This window comes from Nicotiana tabacum, chromosome 11, assembly GCF_000715075.1.
Source record: "Nicotiana tabacum cultivar K326 chromosome 11, ASM71507v2, whole genome shotgun sequence".
In the NCBI taxonomy this organism is placed as follows: domain Eukaryota; kingdom Viridiplantae; phylum Streptophyta; class Magnoliopsida; order Solanales; family Solanaceae; genus Nicotiana; species Nicotiana tabacum.
The window spans coordinates 112,089,770-112,112,358 of record NC_134090.1 but is presented as its reverse complement, the minus strand read 5'-3'; the positions used below and the strand labels follow the sequence as shown (position 1 = coordinate 112,112,358).

At 35.2% G+C, this 22,589-nt stretch overlaps 1 long non-coding RNA gene across 1 annotated transcript; it reads left to right on the top strand.

The window, feature by feature from the left end:
* The first annotated feature begins 7,325 nt into the window (after positions 1 to 7,325).
* Positions 7,326 to 22,087, top strand: LOC142166343 (uncharacterized). Its single transcript, XR_012696692.1, has 3 exons — positions 7,326 to 7,699; positions 8,016 to 8,136; positions 20,276 to 22,087. It is a non-coding gene; the product is annotated as an uncharacterized LOC142166343 (long non-coding RNA).
* Positions 22,088 to 22,589: the final 502 nt, after the last annotated feature.

Genomic DNA, 22,589 nt, shown 5'->3' with positions numbered 1-22,589 from the left:
GCTCAAGCAATTAGTGCATCAACCAAGTTTAGGTAAGATACTTACATTAAGCAATCCAAATCAATCCTCTAATAAGCCCTTCCCGCTTAAATCAACATCCGAACGGCTCGAATCTAGCCAAAATAACTTAATATCATCAATAAAAGCCATATGAAATGATTTAAAATGATAAAGCTAAGATATTTAACCAAAATAAAAATCAACCTCGTGCTGCACCTGGAACCTGACCACTCACAAATTCCTAACACCTATTTGATAAGAGTCCAAATATGTATTTTTCATCCAAATCTGGCCTCAAATCGGCCCTCGAATCATCTATTTATGCTTTAGAAAAGATTTTACTAAAATCCCCAATTTATTTACTTTAATTCACCAATTATTAATGCTAAATCAAGGTTGGAATCATAAATAGTGAATAAATCTGAGTAAAAAATACTTACCCCAATTCATATCGTGAAAATCTCCTCCAAAATTACCCAAATCCGAGCTCTACAATTCAAAATATGTGAAAATGACTAAAACCTCGAAAATAGAGTACTTATGGTCTACCTAGGCATAACCATCGCGATCGCAGGACTAACTTCGCGATCGCGAAGCACAACCAAACACTACCAAAAAATAGTTCTTTGTGAACGCGATGCTCTCCACCTCTGAGCCTTCGCAAACGTGGCCATCCTCTCGCGATCGTGTAGGCTAGTAGCCTGACACCCCCAGCTGGACTCCCTTTAAACGCAAACGCATCCAAACTCTCGCGATCGCAATGACCACTGCCTCCTAAAGCATCGCGAACGCGATGAGAAACCACCATTGTCAACAAAATACCTTCCGCAATCGTGACAGCTTCTTCACAGTCACGAAGAAGGAAACCAGAAACTCAGAATCAGCAATACCAAACTTGAAGAAAATGGTCTAAAACCCAGATGAAACATACCCGGGACCCCGTCTAGTCACTCCATCCAATCCCAAAATATAACACAGACCTACTCGAGGCCTCAAATCACACCGACATCAAAACTACGAATCACACCTCAATTCAAGCCTAAGAAAATTAATGAACTTTCCAAATTCAAAACATACGCCGAACATGCCTAAACACCTCAGAATGACCTCAAATTTTGCATAAAAGTCTCAAATGAAACAACGGACATATTCCAACTCCCGAACCCGATATCCACAAAGTTAACTCTTAGTCAAGCCTATCAACTTTTCAAACCCTCAATTTTTTAACTTTTTTCAAAAAGCAACAAACCAACCTACAAACCTCCAAATCCACATACGGATATATCCCTAAGTCCAAAATCATCATACAAAGCTATTGGAACTATCAAAACTCCGGTCTGGAGTCTTTTACAAAAAAAATCAAACTACGTCAACTCTTACAACTTAAGCTTCCAATATTGGGACTAAGTGTCCCAATTCACTCCAAAATTTCCTCAAAACCAAACCAACCACCCCGACAAGTCACATAACCAAAAATACACATAAGTAGATCATCAAATAAGGAAAATGGGGCTAAAATACTCAAAACAACCGATAGGGTCATTACAGCAAAATATGAAGATTGACAATAACTCCAAATAATGAGTCATAGTAGTACATATTTAGTAATTGAGAATATTTCTTGTGAATAGATAGTCAAAATTTATATTTTCACGTACTATAGGTCTTCATATCTTAGTTTTATATCTCTCAAAATTATTTATTTATACTATTTTGCTATTTCAAAATAATGTTATATTTACTCATAAGAGTAATATATTAAATTACAATACTGATGAAATTTATTTATTATTAACTTTTAGAGAAACAAATTGTGTGGTTTGATAATATATTTATGAAATTATAAATTTTTGATTGTTTGAAAGATAAGAATAGTTGATTTTATCTCATAGTATTATTTCAAAGATAAGAATAGTTGATTTTTATCTCATAGTAACTTTTACAGTATTGAATTGTTTATATTTATTAAAAATTCTAGATATTTTTTTATGAGTTATTTTAATCCTTTTTAGTTTACTTAAACTTTAATGTACTTTATATATTATGGTTATTATACTATTTTATTATTTTATAAAGTAAAACTTTTAAAGATTCATGGGGCTTGCTGATAAGTATGGATGTTAACCACTCATTAATACCTTCTTGCTATAGTTTTAGTTCGAAGTACTGATTTTTATCTCCTAATCTTATAAAAATGGTTGAATTGCAGGTGTGCTTGAAAATATAAGTTTAATGAAGTAAAATGACTCAAAGGGTAGATGTTCTAGCAAAATTCGATAAAGAGGAAAAGTGTGGTCCGTAGAATTACACATGTGGCCAGAAAACCAAGTGCGGTACACAAAAGAAGGGATGCGGCCGTAGAGGAAGAACTAAAGCTTCACAAAGTTTTGGCAGAAGTGCGGTCCACAGAACAAAATATATGGCCTCACTTGGTAAGCAAAATAGGTTTGCACTGACAAGCTTGAAAGATCAGAGAAGGAGCAACTGAATAAGTTTGATCCTCAAATACGGTGCGCAGAAATTAAAGTACACCCGTATAACTTCTCCTACTAAAACCAAGCAATGTCAATCTAGCAATGTAGATACCACAAAAGTTGATGTGCAGCCACAAACCCTCCAAAGGGCATTTTTATTAGAGATTTCGGGAGTTCTATAAATAGAACTTTATGACTTTTAAGGGCATCCTTTAAATGTAGCAACTACGAGTCAGTTATATTTAGCTATTTGGAGCATGTTTGAGGTACAATTTGAGAAAATCATCTACTCTTTTATTTAATTCAGGTTTTATATCTTTGATTTTTTTTATTTTCATCTTTTCACGACTCTTAATATGAGTAGCTTGACTTTTATCCAAGGTTGTGATCCAACCCTAGTGTGTAAATCTTATGGGTTAATGTTATTTAGATTTGTTTATGCTTTAAAATTAGAATTGATGGTTGCAAACATTAGTTGATGCCTTTATGACCTTGTTCTTATTTGAGAAAGAGGAACTTAGTCTAGGAAAACTTGGCTAACAAGAAATTGAACTAGTTGAGTTATTGATTAGTTTAATCAACAGATTTGAACTAGAGATAGGGATAATCTAACTTGGATGTATATTCTATTGTACTTATAGCTACCTATTGGACTTGAGAAAGTTGAATTAGGCATAATCACTCCTTAACCAAGAGAGTGAGTACTTGAGTATTGAGAGTCATAACAACCCTAATCTATCAAGCAAGCATAAATTGATATTACCCATTAGGTTTACACCTATGTTAATATTACAACCCTAGGCCTTTCTCTATTTGATAAAACTTCAAAAATATTTTGATTATTATTCCCTCCGTTCCAATTTATGTGAACCTGTTTGACTGAGCACGGAGTTTAACAAAAAATGAAGACTTCTGAAATTTGTGGTCCTAAACAAGTCAAAAAGAAGCCTAGAGTATTTGTGTGGTTATAAAAGCTTCTCATTGAGAGTAGAATTGTAAGTTTAAGCTAAACTGTTACCAAATTTAGAAAGGTGTCATTCTTTTTGGAACAGACCAAAAAGGAAATAGGATTCACATAAACGTATTGGAATAGAGGGAGTACTTGTTTGCTAGCTTAGTCACAAATCTTATTACTTTAATTAGTGAAATTAATACCCACCTTTGTTTGAAAGATAAATTGAGTTACTTCAAGTTGCTCACTTAAGTGTTTACCATAATACCCATACTAAACTCCTCGAGGTTCGACCCCGACTCGCGTTGGATTATTATTATTATTATAACTACCATTTTATATTTTATTATTTGGGGTTTGTGATCACTTACATTCCATGTCTCGGAGCTTACAAAACTCTCCACGTTAATTAAAACACCTTACCTTATGCCTCCACCTTTTAAAACATTGGTCTCTAGTGAAATTGCTTTAAGAGTCAGATTTTATTTCTTTTGTTTTTCCGTCTCTTTAATTTCTTATTACTTACTATAATAATAGAAAAATAACAAGGAAAACAAAAGATTCTCTAAGATATAGGTCAATCCCTCAATGAGCTTGTTACTAATTGTATAAGATAAAATTCAACTGTATTGTTTTACGGATAAACATTAATGATATTCAGTTATAATAATTAAATTAATCGGAGGCCATAAATATGAACTATTTTAGAATGTTTATGTAATTGTTATACAAAATTAAGGAGTATAAATCATGATAATCGGCCAATTTGCCACTATTTACGGTGGAGATTTTGTAGTTAGTTGAAATTATTTCCATTTGCGATTCATAATACTTTTTCTTTCATATTTACCGGGCAGGTGATAAAGTATTGCACGCCCTAACAAGATATGGGAGTACTTGAGCCTCACATAATGATGTTGAGCATAAAGAAGGTCAATTCCATGTTGTAATTAATAACTCTACTTAATTTCCAGCTTTCAATAAAAGTTCTTCGATTTGGGAAAAACAACTCTCTAACTACGTTTGTAATGTTCTTAATACTAGTATTTTTATTATTAAAACTTGTAGTTTATATTGCTATTTTTATTTTAACTACAAAGTATATATATGTAAATTAAGATAAAATATTAAGGAACCGATGTTCAAATTGATATGAAACAGACTAATGCATTCTTGTATTTTAAATCATGTTCTTTTGAAAACGGAGGAAATAAATTTGGGCCGTTTGGCCATACAAAAGTTTTCTTTTTTTGTAAAAAAAATTTCGAAATCAGCGTTTTGCCATGAAGTTTTCAATATTCACTTGAAGATGAATTTCGAATTTTTCAAAAATTTGCAAAACTTCAAAAGATTGTTTTCCAAAATTTTCATTTCAAATCATTCACAAAAATTAAAAAAAAAAAAAACCGTACTCATGTCCAAACACAGCTCTAGCTTTCAAATGCCATTTTCACTTGAAAAAATTCACTTTTTTTACGAAATTTTATAATTCTTATGTGCAAAAGCTACGAAAATATTCCTCCCGTCTATTTCATATTTTTCTTTTTAGTCTTTCCCTAAAAAAATATCTTCTTCTTTATTAAAAATAAATTAATTTTAAAATTTTCATTTATCCTTAATGAGATAATTTAATCACACAAATGTCTATGACCTTTTCTATATTACAAGTCTCAAAAGTCTTTCTTTTTTAATACACGCATCCAATCAAATAACACCACATGAATTTTGGAGGACGCTATTATATATATTTTGTAAATGTATATCAAAAATAAAAGAGAAAAGAGAAGATAGGTTGCTTCTTCGAACCCCACCAACTGTATCCAGGAAACCACACGTGACCTTAGACCAATATATATATATATATATATATATATATATATATATATATATATATATATATATATATATATATATATATATATATATATATATATATATTGGTCTAAGAGCTATTCCGTGGAGTATCAAATACAAGTAGCATACTAACAAAGTAGGCATTACAGAAGAAAAATGTCGAGCACGACGGTGTTGGATCAACTTTTCGATCTCGACATGGCTTTGACGATGCCTGAGCCTACAACTTCTGTCTGTAAAAATGTTTCTTTTGCCCAAATTGTTCACGAAATGCCAACCGTTGAAGTTGTTGATAGTGTTTGTACAGTGTGCATGGAAGGCTTCGAATCAAGTGTTGGTGGCAAACAAGTATCCTGCAGCCATGTTTTCCATTCTAATTGCCTTACAAACTGGCTTTCCCTCCACAACTCTTGTCCTCTTTGCCGGCTCCAAGTCACCGGCGGCCAGCAAACGCGTCTTTAACAAGATCAGGATATACCTTTAAACCATATCGAAACCCATTTGCTCGATCGACCAATTGATATTCGCATCGTGTAGGACTCGTTAAAGAAGGAAGTGTTTCTTATCAGGAGTTTATTTCTTTCCGTCGCACCACTTGATGATAGATGAGGATATAGTACTATAAACTCTTTTCTTTTTATTCTTTTAACCTTGTCTAATAAGATCAGCATTATTGTCCATTTATTTTTCCGATAGAAGATAAGTGAATTACTATTGACTATAACTGTTCATCATTTTTCAGCCCTTTTTTTTACCTCGACTATAATTGGTTTTTGGTAGAGGCGGATTCAGGATTTGAAATTTATAAGTTTCTACGATTTTATGTTACTATACAATATTAACTGAGCTGACAATTAAATATTTATAAACTAACACAAGAAGTCGGAGTAAAACCACTCATATAATCAAGATAAATTATACTATAATCTCGTGCTACAATCATCAAGGTATTTTGTACAATAATATCTTCGATTGTGAACATAGTTAATTAATTATGAGAGCCGATAATTTAATCTTCTATGCATAAGCTAAGACTATATACACTAAATTGTTTACTACATAACTAAAGGACACACATGTAACAAATGATCTATTTAAAATAGTACTTTATTGAATAGAACAAATTAAATAAACAATTATTTCATAAAAAATAAAACACAATAATATATCTAAAATAGTATATCCCAAAATTTTCAACCAATTATGCTTTATGTGAGTTTCAATATTTACAGCAGTCATAGCATTCTCTCAAATTGTTCCAAAAATAAATAACAATAAGATTGAGTAAAAACAGTTAGGACAATCTAGAAACCAAAAAAAAAAAAAACTGCAAAGTCATGAACTATTCGCGGATTCTTTAGGACTCCAATTGCTACCAGTCGCTCCAATTTGGCTTGTTGTGTTTGCAGTCTTCTATTTGGGAGGAAAGTAGTGTAATGAAGAAAAGAGGTCCAAGGGATGGCTCTTTTATCGGGCTTTGAGGTAACGTTATAGAATCCCCAGTAAAAGTAACGCTTGTTCATTATTTAATACAGAATTTTAGATATTTTAAAAGTAATAATTGAATGAGAACGACAGTTAAAATGCCAAAAAAAGAAGAAGATAATTATAATTGTTGGGTAGATAAATGTGCCACATCACCTAGATAATTCCCAGTTTTATATTTATATATATTTATAGATATATGGTGAATCTCTTAAAATATATATACATAGTTTGAACAAAAGTTATTGGATTCATGTGAACCCATAAATTGTATTCTGAATCAGCCACTGGTTTTTGGAAGAGATACATTTTCGATATTCATACTTAATTAGATATGGCTAAAATGTTTGGTTGGGTTAAGTTTTAGCTTTCATCAAATCATACAATAAAACAACAAAAATAAAGAAAATGGTAATGACCAAGCGAGCCGGCAACTTTGCTCTCGGTTAATTAATACAATTTGCTTTCCATTTTTGCAATTTTATTAGGAGCAGATTGCAGATAATCTTTATTTATCTTTAAATGCGAGCCGTGATCTGTGATAGTGTTTCCAAGTATTAAAGGTTAATTCTTTTGTTGATTTCTTCAACATGTTTTAATAATAATCGACCATAAGTAAAATTTGTTTAATGTCATAGCACATGTTACACTGTTGCAAGGTGGCTGGCTCTTGTATTTCCAGGTAACTTCAAAATTGGAAGCTCATTTCATGGAATTCACTTTACGCTTTGCACAAATAAAGTATGAATTAAAGATGTCTACATACAGTGGTCACGGTGACCATTACTTATTCAGTTAATTTCCTAAAATCCCTTTGAACTATAAATTTTTCCTGAGTTTCTTACTTAAATTATTGAGTGTGGTCAAAACCCTCCGAACACCCTCCTAACTATTATCCCCTTTATAATAAAGCCCCCTCCTTGCTTTCTTTCAGGTGCGTGATGTACACACTCTTTATTAATTTTAAGAACCTCCCACGTAGCATTTCATGTCGATAATTAATCTAAAAACTGGATTAGTTATTGAGTTTAAATTTTAATGAAATTTTATAAAATAAAAAAAAACACATTGTTAAAATTAAACAAAGGGGAGCTAGGGTAAAAGATTGGCGGTCAATTGTAAGAATCCCTTTTCTCTATGGAGACTTCAAGATAGTGATTTCCTCCATTAATCATGGATCTCATCTTGTTTCTTCTCCATTAACTCTCGATTTCTCTTTATATTTTTGCTGCTGCTTGGGATTTTTGCAGGGAAATACAAGAATTTCGAGTTTGATTAAAAATCTAGGATTTATTGGGTATTTGTTGGCTGAAGATTGTTGAAGGGAAAAGACCAAAATTCCAAGCTGTTGAAGAAGATATCGACACACAGGTTCGGCTTCTGTATAAATTGAACTCTCAGTTGCAAAATTTTGGTTTTGATTTAATTTCTTTCATATAAAAAATAGGGCTTTTCGGTAAATTGATGATTATTTTTGTTGTCCATAGAATTCCGGATCGTAACACTGGAGAAAAAAAACCACACGCCACCCAATCAATAGCCTGAGAAATTACACAAGACAATTACAATAAATTAAAATCTTGGGCAGAAAATCTAATATAATACATAATAATTTTAAAGACAATTACCATATAATATTTGCATCCGAAAAAGCATCTTACTAGATTAGCATTTGTTGTTGAAGTTCTCAAAGATGCATGCCCACATCCAGAAATACATGCAACCCCACTTTCTATAATGTATTGAATGTGTGTTCCTTCTTTCATATAAAACGAGATAGGACAAAAGAGAAAATTAAATACTCAATTCAGGAATAATAATATAGGGACAATTTCAGAGGGGACCAGATGCAGAAATGAAGAAGGAAAATGAAAAAAGAAGTAAAGTGAGAAAATGAGGACTGTTAATTTGTACTGAATCGATCGAACTTCAACTGAATTGTAACAAGCAAGAACAATTCAGCCTTCAATCTTTTTGATTTCATAGAAGGAAAAGGAAAACGAGCTACAATGCTCTTATTTCTGTTAAGCACAGTAATAACCGACTTAGTCATTTTATAGACTAAGTTAGTTATTACTCCAACTGACACCCCCAAGTCTCACTATTTCCACATTAGTCCTAATAAGTAATTAACCTCTAATTTAGTAACTTCACACTCCCCATCAAGCTGGAGGGTGAAAAACATTGAACAATCCTAGCTTGGATATTAGGACCCTATGATGTTCAGCTCCTAACTCTTTAGTCATCACAATTGCGAGCTGCTCCTTAGTAGAAACATATTGAGGTTCAATCAATCCCTCTTTGATTTTTTCTCTCACAAAGTGGCAGTCAATCTCTATGTGTTTTGTTTTCCCATGGTAGACTGGATTGGCTGCAATTTGCATAGCTGTTTTGCTATCACAATGCAGCATACAGTCAATCCCAGCTCCTTCAATAAGCCCACTAGCCAGACCAACTCTGAAGTTACTGCTGCCATACTTCTATATTCTACTTCAGCAGAACTCCTGCTTACAGTTGGCTGCTTTTTTGACTTCCATGAGATCAGTGATTCTCCCAGTTTTATTACATAACCAGTCACTGACCTTCTTGTATTTGGGCAAGCTGCCCAATCTGCATCACAATAAGCTGTGATTTCTTCTATTTCTCCTTTCTTTAATAGCAATCCCATTCCTAGTGATCCCTTTATGTATCTAACTACTCTCAATGCAGCATCCAAAGGTGATTGTTTTGGATTTTGCATAAACTGGCTTAAAACTTGAACAACAAAACAAATATCTAGTTTTGTAATGGTGAGGTAGATCAGTTTTCCTATTAGTTTCTGATAGCTTACAATGTCCTGCAGCTCTTCATCTCTCTTAACCTCTGCATGCTTGTCATACTCAACAGTTGTCAACTTGAGATTCTGTTCTAATGGTGAACTAGCTGGTTTTGCACCACTCAACCCCACTTCTGAGATTAGTTTAAGTGCATACTTCCTTTGATTAAGCACAATTCCCTTGTATGATCTCATGAGCTCAATTCCTAGGAAGTATCTTAGCTCACCTAAATCTTTCAGCTTGAAATGCTTGTGCAGGGTTGCCTTTGCCTCTTCCACCAATGTAGTGTTGCTGCTAGTAATCAGTAAATCATCCGCATGCACAAGGATGATTACTAGGTCTACATATGTCTTTTTTGTGAATAGGGAATTATCATAGGCACTTTGCAAGTATCCTTCACCTATCAGTGCATCAGTCAACTTGATATTCCACTGCCTTGATGCCTGTTTGAGGCCATAAAGGGACTTAAGTAGCCTACAAACCTTGGACTCCCCTGCCTATGGAATCCTTGAGGCAAGGCCATGTACACCTCCTCATATAAATCACCTTGTAAGAAGGCATTATTAACATCCATTTGAGAGAAAGTCCAGCCTTTAGAAACTGCTAGATTGATCACAGTTCTGACTGTTACCATCTTGGAAACAGGTGAAAAAGTCTCATGATAGTCCAAATCTTCCTGTTGTGTATATCCTTTTGCCACCAGCCTGGCTTTGAACCTCTCCACTTCACCATTAGCTTTGTGTTTGATTTTGTAAACCCACTTTAAGCCAATAGTCTGCTTCCCTGGAGGGAGATCTACTACCTCCCATGTTTTGTTTTCTTTTAGTGCCTGAATTTCATGTTGCATTGCCTCTATCCACCTATCATCTTGTGTTACTTCCTGGAAACTTCTTGGTTCTACTTGGGCCGAGATTGAACTTAGATAACATTGGTAGTGTTCTGAAAGGTGATCATAGCTTACACAGTTTGAAACTGAATAGAGACAGTCTCCTCTTGGTTTGCAAGTAGTCACATAATCCTTGAACCACACTGCTGGTCTTGATGTTCTTATAGACTTCCTGGTCTCTGTAGGTTGCTGCACAATTGATGGCACTTTCCTAGGTAACTCCTCTGCATGTTCTTACTGTTACTCTTTCCTGCTGTATTTCTTGCTACTGTTGTTATTGTGAGGTACTTTGTCCATCCCTCTCATCTAAATTCTGTATCTCCATGTCATTTGCTATCTTATTCAGTGACATATTTGGTGGCACATGAGGAGTGTAAGTGTCTATCTCAGCTTCAATTTCTATTCCCAGATCATTATCAACTATAGGTGTTGAAGTAGGTTGATCTTTTGTGACTGTTGGTAGATCAGTATCAAGAAGGAACAAGTTTTCAGGCTGACAAGGTAAGGTCTTAAAAGGGAATACGTCCTCTCTGAAACTTACATCCCTGCTCACCAAGAACTTATTGGACTCCAGGTCATATAGCTTATATCATTTCTGTACTTCAGAGTATCCAATGAACACTGATTTCAAAGCTCTTGCTGCAAATTTGTCCCCTCTTGGCAATGTGCTAGCATAACACAAACATCCAAATACTCTGAGGTGATCTATCTTTGGTGTTTTCCCATAAAGTTTTTCATAATGTAATTTTCCACTCAATACTATTGTGGGCAGCTTATTGATTAAGTAGACTGCAGTTTTCACACAGTCCCCCCAAAATCTAGCAGGTATGCTACTTTGAAATTTCAATGATCTTGATACCTCCAATATGTGTCTATGTTTCCTCTCCACCACTCCATTTTGTTGTGGAGTGTAGGGGCAACTACTCTGATGTACTATTCCCAAGGATGCAAGTAATTCATTGCAGTTTTTATTGAAAAACTCTCTACCATTGTCAGATCTCAACATTTTTATTGAAGAATTAAACTGATTCTTCACAAGAGAAAAGAAATCCTTCAGTACCACCATTACTTCACATTTAGAATGTAGCAAACAAATCCAAGTGTATCTGCTATAGTCATCTACTATGGTTACAAAGTAATGTCTCTTATCATAAGTTGCAGTTTTGTATGGTCCCCAGACATCTACATGTATAAGCTGAAAAATATGGTCAGATTGGTGACTACTAGTAGGAAAACTTAGTCTACTTTGCTTAGCCAATGGTCCAATCTCACAGAACATCTGCACATCTTTATTCACTTTATTCTTCAGATCTGACATGCATTGCAATGATCCTATAAAAGCATGTCCCATCATTTGATGCCACAGTTCTGCACTTATTTCTTCCTTCTTGACTGATCCAACTACTATGTCATATTCTTCACTCTTGATTATGTACAAGCCTTCATCTTCTCTACCAATCCCTAATACCCTACCATTGTAGAGCCCCTAAAACGCACAAAAACCAGGGTAGAAGCAGGCTGAACAACACAAATCTCTGGTCAACCTAGACACTGAAATGAGGTTGAATTTGAAGTCAGGTACATGTAGGACATTTCTAATCTTCTGCCCTCCTAGTATTGTTGCATCACCTGTGTGTACTCTTTCTGATCTGCCTCCTGTGGGTATTTGAACTCCTCTATTATTTACCTTATTGATTCTCCTTAATTTTTCTAAAACTTCTTTACAAAAGGTGATATGGTGTGATGCTCCTGAGTCTACTATCCAATCATATGATCTTGCATTAGATAGCAGTGACTTTATACCTGTCATATTTGCTGAGCTTGATGAATTGTTGGAGTTTCCTTCCATGGATGATTTTGTCATCAGGCTCACCAAGTGCTTGTACTGATCTTCAGTCATGTAGTTTCCTTGTGACTGTTCATTCATTGTTACTTCTTTATCTCCACTAGCATTGTTATCATATGTTTTTGTAGGAAACTAACTTTTTTTCTTACTTTTGAAATCTGCAGGGTATCCAACTATTTTTTAGCAATTCTCCTTCAAATGCCCTTTGTATCCACAGTGTTCACAGATCATACCTATTTTCTTCCCTTTCATAACCTTTGCCTGCTAACACAATCATTGGCTCCCTATTTGTTTCAACCACTCCTAATTCCCTCTGACTTTCTTCTTGCACTACAACATCATAGGCTTGATTCACAGTAAGAACTTGCTTTTTAGTAACATTGCACTCCTCACATGACTGTAACTCTCATTTAATCCCATTAAAAACTATAAAAGTCTTTGTCTCATCAGGTGATCTACATACATACGTGATTCCTAACAATCATATGAGGGTAAAGGTGCTAGGATATCTAACTCATTCCATAAGTCTTTCAGTTTTGAGAAATAAGAGATCACAGAATCTGTACCTTGCTTGAGAGCCGCAATGTCAGCAAAAATTTAATAAATTCTAATTAGATCATCTTTGTCAAACCTTTCCTTGAACTCATCCCAGATCTTCCTCGCACTTGAAGCATACATGATGCTCGATACCAATTTTGCCGCTACAGTGCTGCTGAGCCATGAGACGACCACGACGTTACATCTCTCCCATTGCACTGCCAATTCTCCTTTGTACGAAGTTTTCTGACAAGTTCCATCCACAAAACCTAATTTGTTCTTCCCAAGGAGAGCTACTCTCAAGATCTACTCCACAAGGCATAATTTTCTGGCCCTATGAGTTTGAGAGCTATTAGAGTTGTTACCGGTGAATCTGAATCCATTAGATACAGTGTATGATTGTGAGGGAGCTTCTCAACTTCATCGTCCGCCATTATTGCACCTTCTCAAGCTCTGAAATTGACTGTTTTCAGATTTGTAAGATAACAACACTAATTGATCGATAACCGCTCTGATACCATGTTAATTTGTATTGAATCGATCGAACTTCAACTGAATTATAACATGTAAGAACAGTTCAGCCTTCATTCTTTTTGATTTCATAGAAGGAAGAAGAAGAGCGAGCTACAATGCTCTTATTTCTGTTAAGCACAGTAATAACCGACTTAGTCATTTTATAGACTAAGTTGGTTATTACTCCAGCTGACACCCCCAAGTCTCACTATTTCCACATTAGTCCTAATAATTAATTAACCTCTAATTTGGTAACTTCACAAGGAGGAAAAGTGAAATATAAGGGAAATGAGGAGAAAATAAAAGAAAAAACAGTTTATAAAAAGTTTAAGGCTAATTAGCCGTTATATTATGTCAAGTGGCCAATTTTTATAATCGTTTAGAGCTTTTAGGCATATCACACGCATTATGCTAGGTAAGCAGGAAGAGGGCTTTATTACGATGGGGGATAATAGTTGGGGGGGGGGGAGGGAGGCGGTTTTGGGCACATCCAATAATTAAATAGAAAACACGCAAAAAGTTGATAGTTAAGGGGGATTTTAGGATATACTACTAGAAAACTGTCAAAATTCGTCCACAGATTACCGACCGAAATCGGTCGGAAAAAAACCGATCGAAATCGGTTGGAAATTAAGTAAATTGGCCGCAAAATTCAAAGAAAATATTTTTGACAAGGGAAAGAGTGGTCAATATTTAACCAAGACCTGGTCATACTTCTCTGGTCTCGTGAGCCTTCATCATGTGCTAATCCTTCTCGTCGTAATCCTTCAAACCATCCCGGCGATGAAGGTTCTAGTAGTGAAGATGGAGATGATGCAATATAAACAATCATTGAATGGTGTGTATTGCTAAACAAAATATTGAACTTGTCAATATTTAGTTGGGACTAGTTTTGAATGATGATTGTATTGTTGATATTATTTTGTTATTGAACATTTGTATAGTTGTTGTTGTGGTTGGCGTTGTTGGTGTTATTAGCGTTGTTGTTATGGTTGTTATTAGTGTTGTTGGTTAATTATTATTGTTGTTGTTAGATAATTGTTGTTGTTGTTGTTAGTTAATTGTTGTTGTTGTTGATTAATTATGGTTGAATGACAGCAATATAATGCTGCCATTATATGATGGATATTGGTTGTAATTGGCAGGTGGTGTAGCTTAAAAGCAGGCATATTCTGCCTAGTTTTTACCTAGAAAACCTACCGAAATCGGTCGGAAATATCATTTTTTTGCCCGAAATTCAAAATTTCTGACCGAATTCGGTCAGAAATTTCAAATGAAATCTCCAGATTTTTGAAACTTCCGGCCGAATTCGGTCGGAAATTTTGAATTTAAATTTATTTATTTAAATAAATTAACAATTTATTATAATTTACAAATAATTATATATTTAAATAGAATTATTATTTATTTAAAATTCCGACCGACTTCGGTCGGTATTTGAAAATTAAATAAATTTTTTTAATTAATACCGACCAATTTCGGTCGGTAAATACTGTTTAACAGTCAGTCAACGCTTTGAATAAACCGACCATTTTCGGTCGGAAAATTTCGAATGATTTCGGTCGCAATACGTTAGCGACCATCATTTTTTCGACTAATTAAAAACAATCTGAAATCGGTCGATTTTTTTCAATTTTCGACCGATTTCGATCGATTTTCCTGGACGAATTTAGCCAATTTTTTAGTAGTGATATTAACTTACTTATTTTACCTTAAGTCATAACTGAAGTATGTATGCAATATGACAGGAGTTATAAATTTTGATGGATAACAACTCAACTTTTTTTTTTTATTGCCCCAAAGTAATTATATTATTTTTCGTAATCGAAAAATCAATCTAACTTTATCTAAATATTATAGTCCTTAGATTATTTATTTTTTAACGAAAAAATTACTCAATTTTGCTTACTTTTCACAGAAAGTCACTAAGCTAGGAAGAAACAACGAAGACAGTTTATATGTTACTTAGATAAAATTGGGTCAATTAGTTAAAACAGTTGTTAGTGACTTTCTTTTGGTACTTAAGAAAGTTGGGTGGCTTTTCTCATTACAAAAAATAGTTTAGAAATTTTTATGTCCTTGATCTCCTGAAAGCTTTGTGGATGATGGTTCATTAGTCCAACAACTTAAGGTCCTGAACATGTAAAAATTATTTACATAACCAGATAATTTATTAAGTAATTATAGATAAATCTCTTAATATGCATTAAATTGTAATTTGTAAAAGCAATAACAAGTATGCGATTACAAATTAAAATTCATCGATTGTGTAAAATTAAATTCAATTTAATAAGATGCACAGTTCAGATAAGTTGGCTAACAAAAGATAATCTTGTGAAAATGATATTGTATAGTCACTCTCAAAATAATAGTCAAATATATATATATATATATATATATATATATATATATATATATATATATATATATATATATATTTACATTATGTATGTTATATATAAAAATTATACAAATTTTATACACTTTTTCGGCTACCGAATATAAGTAGTTTCTGACGCGTACTAAAAGTGATAATACCCCAAAATCTTGGTCTTTTGTCTAGTAAAAGGCAAGTATTCTTCCATCTCTAAATCCATGTCCATGACAACCAAAGAGCTGGATTAGGATTGAACTTCGTACAATAACAGGTTTTAATTTTAGTGAGACTTATCACAAGTTTGACATTCTCCTCATATCTTCCCAAACATAAAATAAAAAGAAAATTACCGGTTAAGAAGTGAGGTCAATGAGGATGGAATTTTATAAACTTGTCCAATGAGACGGCCGATTTGTATCGTCACTTGCCAACTTGTGGTTCAACCTTTCAATATTTGCCACCTAATATCAGATCATATTATTGACTTTTCTACATTGACCATTAAATAAACATTGTGTAGCCCTCTTGCTCTTCTTTCGACAATTCACATCACTACTATCGAAACTGGACACTATCTTTTTCCCTTTTTTCCCGTTGAAGAAGTGGCAGTGTTTGGTGGTGGAGGGTCGCAAGAAGAATACAATTTTAAAGTTTTGCATGTGTTAGTTGGGATATATACTATTAAATTTGGGTTTGATCTGAATATAGTATTTATTATAAAAATTATTTATTCAATATTTATAAAGTTTTAAATAGATCATATATTCGTATATATATAGTAGAAGATTTAGTGTACCCGGCCGGTTACTTTGTGTATTTAAGCCATGTTCCCTACTTTATGTTTTTCGTATGTGTATTTGATGTTTGGTGATCTGCGAGGATGGTTGAGATTGGTTTCGGGAAGGTTATGGAGAGAGTTGAGACACTTAGTTTCATTTTGGAAGCTTAAGTTGTAAGAGTTGACCAAGGTTTGACTTTTGTGTAAAGGACCTCATTTTGTTGGTTATAATAGGGTTGTGCGACGATTTTGGACTTAAGCATATATTTGACCGGGAGTTGACTTTGATGATAACGTGTTTGGATTGTTGTTCCGGAAATTGGTATAAGTCCATTTTATTATTTGAAACTTGTATGCAGAGTTTGGGTTCATTTCGGATTGGTTAGGCTTGAATCAGACGCTTGATTTGAAGTAGGAAGTTTATGAATTTAGAGATTGATTTTGATCGGTGATTCACGGTTTTTGTGTAACTATCGGTATTTTGAGCCTTTGGATAGGTTTAAATGAAGTATTAAGACTTGTTCGTATGGTTGGACGGGGTCCTAGAGTGCTCGATTGTTTTTCGGATGGGTTTCTGAGGTCACTTTTGCGAGGGATGCGTCTACGATGAAGGTCCACAGATGCAGAGGCTGCTTTTGTGAAAAAGTACCGCACTTGCGAGGTTTGGTCGCCTGAGTGAAGGGCGCAAATGCACAGTTTTGACACCACACGTGGGCTCGCAGATGCGGAGATCGTTTGGCAGTTTATTATGTCAAAGGGTTAGCTTATTTTTCATTATTTGGGGATTTGGAGCTCGGCAAGAGGCGATTTTTGGAGAATTTTTCACCATACTTTGGAGTGCAAGTAATCTTTACTTGATTATGATGTTATATCTTGATTCCCCTTTGTTTTGTACACTTGGAACTTGGATTTGAAGGGAAAAAATGGGAGTTTTTATGCTAGATTTTTTAGAGTGATTATCTGGGATTTGAAGTCAGATTAGGGTGGGACTTATATATTTGGACTCGTATTGGAATACGTAACTGAAATTTGCGAGATTGGTTAGGTTTCGAGATGTGAGCTCGTGTTGACTTTGTGTATTTATATAAAGATCGAAGTTTTATTGTTTGGGTTGTTTCCTATGGCTTTATTTGATTTAATTGGGTTATTTTTGGCTAGATTCGAGCCGTTCAAGGGCGCTTCACGTGAGAAGGCATTTTTGGATTAATAAATTAGCTTATTTGAGATAAGTATCTTGTCTAAACATGGTTGAGATACTAGTTGCCTAAGTTATTGATGTTGGATACTGTGACGATCCGATAGGTCGTTTGAGCACTAGCCTTTATTTTTATGTTTCGAGACCTCTACTAGCTTCATTTGATATTTCTTGATTTGTGTGCGTAGTTCGTGTTGTTTTCCGGAAAGCTTTTACGTGAAAATTTGAAGAAAAAGTGATTTTTGACTTAAAATGGCACTTGAGTTGACTACAACCAATATTTCGTGTAAACAATCCCGGATCGGTGTTTTGACGATTCCGATAGCTTTGCATTGGGATTTTAGACTTGGGCATATTCCTGGAATTTAATTTGGAGGTCCCTAGATTGATATGGCTTGTTTTATCGAAAGTTAACAATTTGAATGTTTGGAAATTCCCTAGGTTTTACCTTAGGTTAACTTTATGGTTATCGGGTTCGGATTTTTATTTGGGGCTTGGAATATGCTCTTTGCTATTTGGAACTTGTCTGCAAAATTTGATGTAATTTGGAGTTAGTTTGATAGGATTCAGACGTTTGGTCGTGATACTAGAGATTCTTGAGTTTTTGTAACGACCTGGCCGGTCGTTTCATGAGTTACCGCTCTGGTTCCCCCATTTCTGCTTCTTTGTGTGTTGTTCAGTCGTATTATATGGTATCGGGTTGGTTGATTCGGGTTCGGAGTGGTTTTGGAGAGGAATGAGACACTTAGTCTCTTTTTGGAAAGTTTTAGTTGGAAAAGTCAACCGGAAGTTGACTTGTGAGTAAATGATCTCGGAACATGGTTTTTATGGTTCGGATAGCTTCGTGAGGTGATTTAGGACTTAGAAGCGTGATCGGAATATAATTTGGAGGTCCGTGTTAGATTTAGGTTTGAATTCGCTAAATTGGAATTTTGGCGTTTTCCGGTTGGTGGTGAAAATTTCGATATCGGGATCGGAATGAAATTTTGGAAATTGGAGTAGGCCCGTTATGTCATTTGTGACGTGTGTGCAAATTTTCAGGTCATTCGGAGGTGATTTGATAGGCTTTCTGGTCATTTTTGGAATTCGGTAGTTTTGGAAACCTTAGGCTTGAATCCGAGGGTGTTTTGATGATTCGATGTTATTTTGAGTGTTCCGAAGATTGACATAAGTTTGAATAGTGATATGTGACATGTTCGTATTTTTGGATGAGGTCCCAGGGGCCTCGGGATGATTCCGAATGGTTATCGAAAAGTTTGGAAGTTAGAGAATGCAGCTGAAGCTGCTGGTTCGTCATAACCGCACTTGCGGTTAGGGGACCGCATGTGCGAAGACCGTAGAAGCGAGGAAAGGCCGTAGATGCGGTTGGGAAACGCAGAAGCGGGAGTTGAGGCACACCTGCGGGGACGAGTGGTTTTAAGTAAAAATCTGCAGATGCGTTAATTTGTTTGCAGATGCGGAAATGCCTGGGCAGAAACTATATAAACCCGCCTTCGCGAAATTTGTGTTGTTTTCCACCATTTTTATTCGGAGTTGAAGCTTTTTAGAGTGTTTTGAAGAGGGAATCAAGGGAGTTTCATTGAGGTGAGTTTCTTAAATCTAAAACTCGATTATATGTTGATTTTCAGTTGTTTAAGCATGAAATTTATGAGATTAAGGGTGAAAAATTGGGAAGTTAGAGCTTGAAATTGGAGAGGTAAAATTGGGGATTTGAGGGGCCATTTGAAGTCCGATTTTGATGTTCTTGATATGTATGCACTCGTGGGAGGATAAGGATTTTTATTGATGTGATTTTTATCGGATTCCGAGACGTGGGCTCAGGGGTCGGATTTGGCCATTTCAGGATTTTTGATGCAATTTGATTATTTTCACATGGGTTTAGTTCCTTTAGCATATATTGATGTTATGATTCTGATTTTAGATAGATTCAACGCGAGTTGAGGTCGAGTCAAGAGGTAAGGGCGTCGTGGAGTAGGATTTAATCCTGTTTGAGGTAAGTAACGATTGTAAATCTAGATCCGAGGGTATGAAACCCTGAAATTTCGTATTGTTTTGATACATGAGGTGACACACATGCTAGGTGACGGGCGCGTGGGCGTGCATCCGTAGGGATTGTGACTTGGTCTGTCCCGTAGCGACTGTATAGTTGCATATTTTGATATACTGTATATGATATCCATTTGTTTTAGTTATGAATCTGTTAACTTGGGCTGAATGCCATGTTTGGGGCCTTTGTGCCGAACTGTTTCGACCCTTAGGGATATTTTTGTATTTTTCTCACACTGTTTTGCCCGAGGGGCTTGATTATGACATTTTTTGTTTTCACTCTTCTTTTATACTGAGCCTCTATTGAAAAATATTGAATAAATACTTTAAAGAATTTTCATTAAAACTGGAGTTTTTACGAGGTATATCGTTATTGAACTGTAGATTTTGACCTTGATATTTCTGTTGAGATTCCTGATTATGCATGCATATAATCTTAAATGCTCGTCGCTGCACTCAGACTTTATTACTTACTGAGTTGGCGTACTCACGTTACTCCCTGCACCTTGTGTGCAGATCCAGGTGCTTGAGCATCAGAGTGAGAGCTTTCAGCATCTTCTGCGTATTTCCGGAGTTAGCAAGGTAGCTGCACGACGTTCGCAGCCCTACCTTTCTCCTTCCTATCCTAGTACTTTATATTTCAGACTTATTTTGTATTAAGCAGACAATGTTGAGTTGTACTTAGTGGCTCATGACTAGTGATACTAGATTTGGACTGTGTTGATGTATTTACGTACTTGTTTTCGCGTATTTTTTTGATACTTTACAAATGAAAGATTTGAGACTTAGTCTGTTTAGAAAAATGAATTTTAAAAAGGATCTTCATATTGTTCGTGTTGTTTTGGCTAGCCTAATACTGTGATAGGCGCCATCACGATCGGGGTGTTTGGGGTCATGACAGTTTTGTTTTGAATTTCATGCATTTTGATATCTGGTTCGTGGTTCTAGGTATTATTTTGGTATTTTAATCGCTCGAGTGAGTTCGTATGATATTCTTAAACTTGTATATATATATTGATTTGGTGTCTCAAAGGTTTGAGTGAGTTTCAGATGTGTTTCAGGATGGTTTTGAGCTTGTTATAGGTTACTGGAGTGCTGCTGCTGCAGTAGTCGCAATTGCGAGCACCAACATCGCAATTGTGAAGAGGACATGGGAGGTCCAGATGGCACAGATGCGACTCCCTCTTCACATTTCCATGTCTTCATTTATTCCGTGTTATCTCTTGATATATGCTTTAATTGTTGCATTTTCCTACTTGACGTATGTGCTTTACTTGTTAATTTTTGCTTGCTTGATTTGTTCATTTCTCACTCAATAATCTACTTACCTGCTACTTGTTCCTACTTGTCTTAATTGTACATTCTCATTGTCACATGTTTTACCTAATTTTATTGTCTTTATATTACTAGATGCACTCTATTATGTTATTTCGCTTAGGTGAGCCATTTAGCTATTCTTGTATTGATAAATCGATACGGTTTGGAATTTCGAGGTGTTAGATATTATCCATTGTATTGGTGGTTCCATAATGTTCCGTACGTTTCATCCTCTTTTGTGTTGATATTACGTAAATATTGGTGTTGAGTTATTTATGTTAATAATTTGATACTGGGGGATCGGGTTGCGCGCCACAATAGTATTGAAATGAATTGATATTGGGGAGCGGTTCCACGCCGCAGTAGAACAGGAAATGATATGATATATAGAGATAAGGACATAAAATGATATGGACAGATGATGATATGGTATGATAATAGATATCGGATCATGGTATCGTGTTAATTATTGGGATCCGGTTGCAAGCTTAATAGATTTGATATGTTGTAGTTGTGTTGCGGTTGTAGAGTTTATTCTTGATATTGTGATACGAGGTTTGAGATTATATTATTCTGGGTCCCTCTGAAAGTTGACCTCCGGGTCTGTTGTATGAGTTTACCAATTTATTTCTATTCCTATTTTTCTGTTATTATTATTATTATTTCGTACAGGTTTATTGTGAGTTACTTGCCATAGCCTCGTCATTACTTCGTCGAGGTTAGGCTCGGTACTTACAGAGTACATGGGGTCGATTGTACTTATCCTAAACTTCTACACTTCTTGTGCAGATCTCGGTGTTGGTTCCAGCTGCGCGTAGCGAGACTGCATATATTCAGCTGCTTTCGGAGACTTGAGGTAGAGCTGCTGGCGTTTGCAGTCCTTGAAGTCTCCTTATATCATGTTTTACCATTTATTTCATTTCAAACAATTGTACCTTATTTCAGACCATATTTGTAGTGTTCTAATTGCTCATGTACTTGTGACTCTGGATATCTAGGAGTAGATCTAGTACCGTGTTATTTATATAAATACTTTGGTTCATTTCCGAGTTTATCATGATTTCTCTGCCTAAATTGTTAAAACTAGTTAAGTAGTTATCTAATGTTGGCTTACCTAGCAAGTAGATGTTAGCCGCTATTGCGGCCCCAAGGTTGAGATCAGAGCACTAGGTTGCTTAGGTCTCACGAGGATCGGTACGGAGACGTATGTACTTATCTTTTAGAGGCTATAAGACTTTAGGAAAATTTCACTTCTTTCTTTCTCTATCGTGCAATTTTATTGTATACTGAAGTTCCATTCTATTTTTTTTACACTCACAAATAGTGAGAACACGCACAACATCTATAGTCGGGCATGAGCCAGAGCCCCCTATTGTAGCCACTACCAGGGATAGGGGCCGAGGTAGGGGTCGATGCAGAGGCAGAGCTCAGCCTAGAGCACATGCATCAACACCCATTGATGAGCCTCTGATCGATCATGAGGAGTAGATCCCTATTCAGACCGCACTAGCTG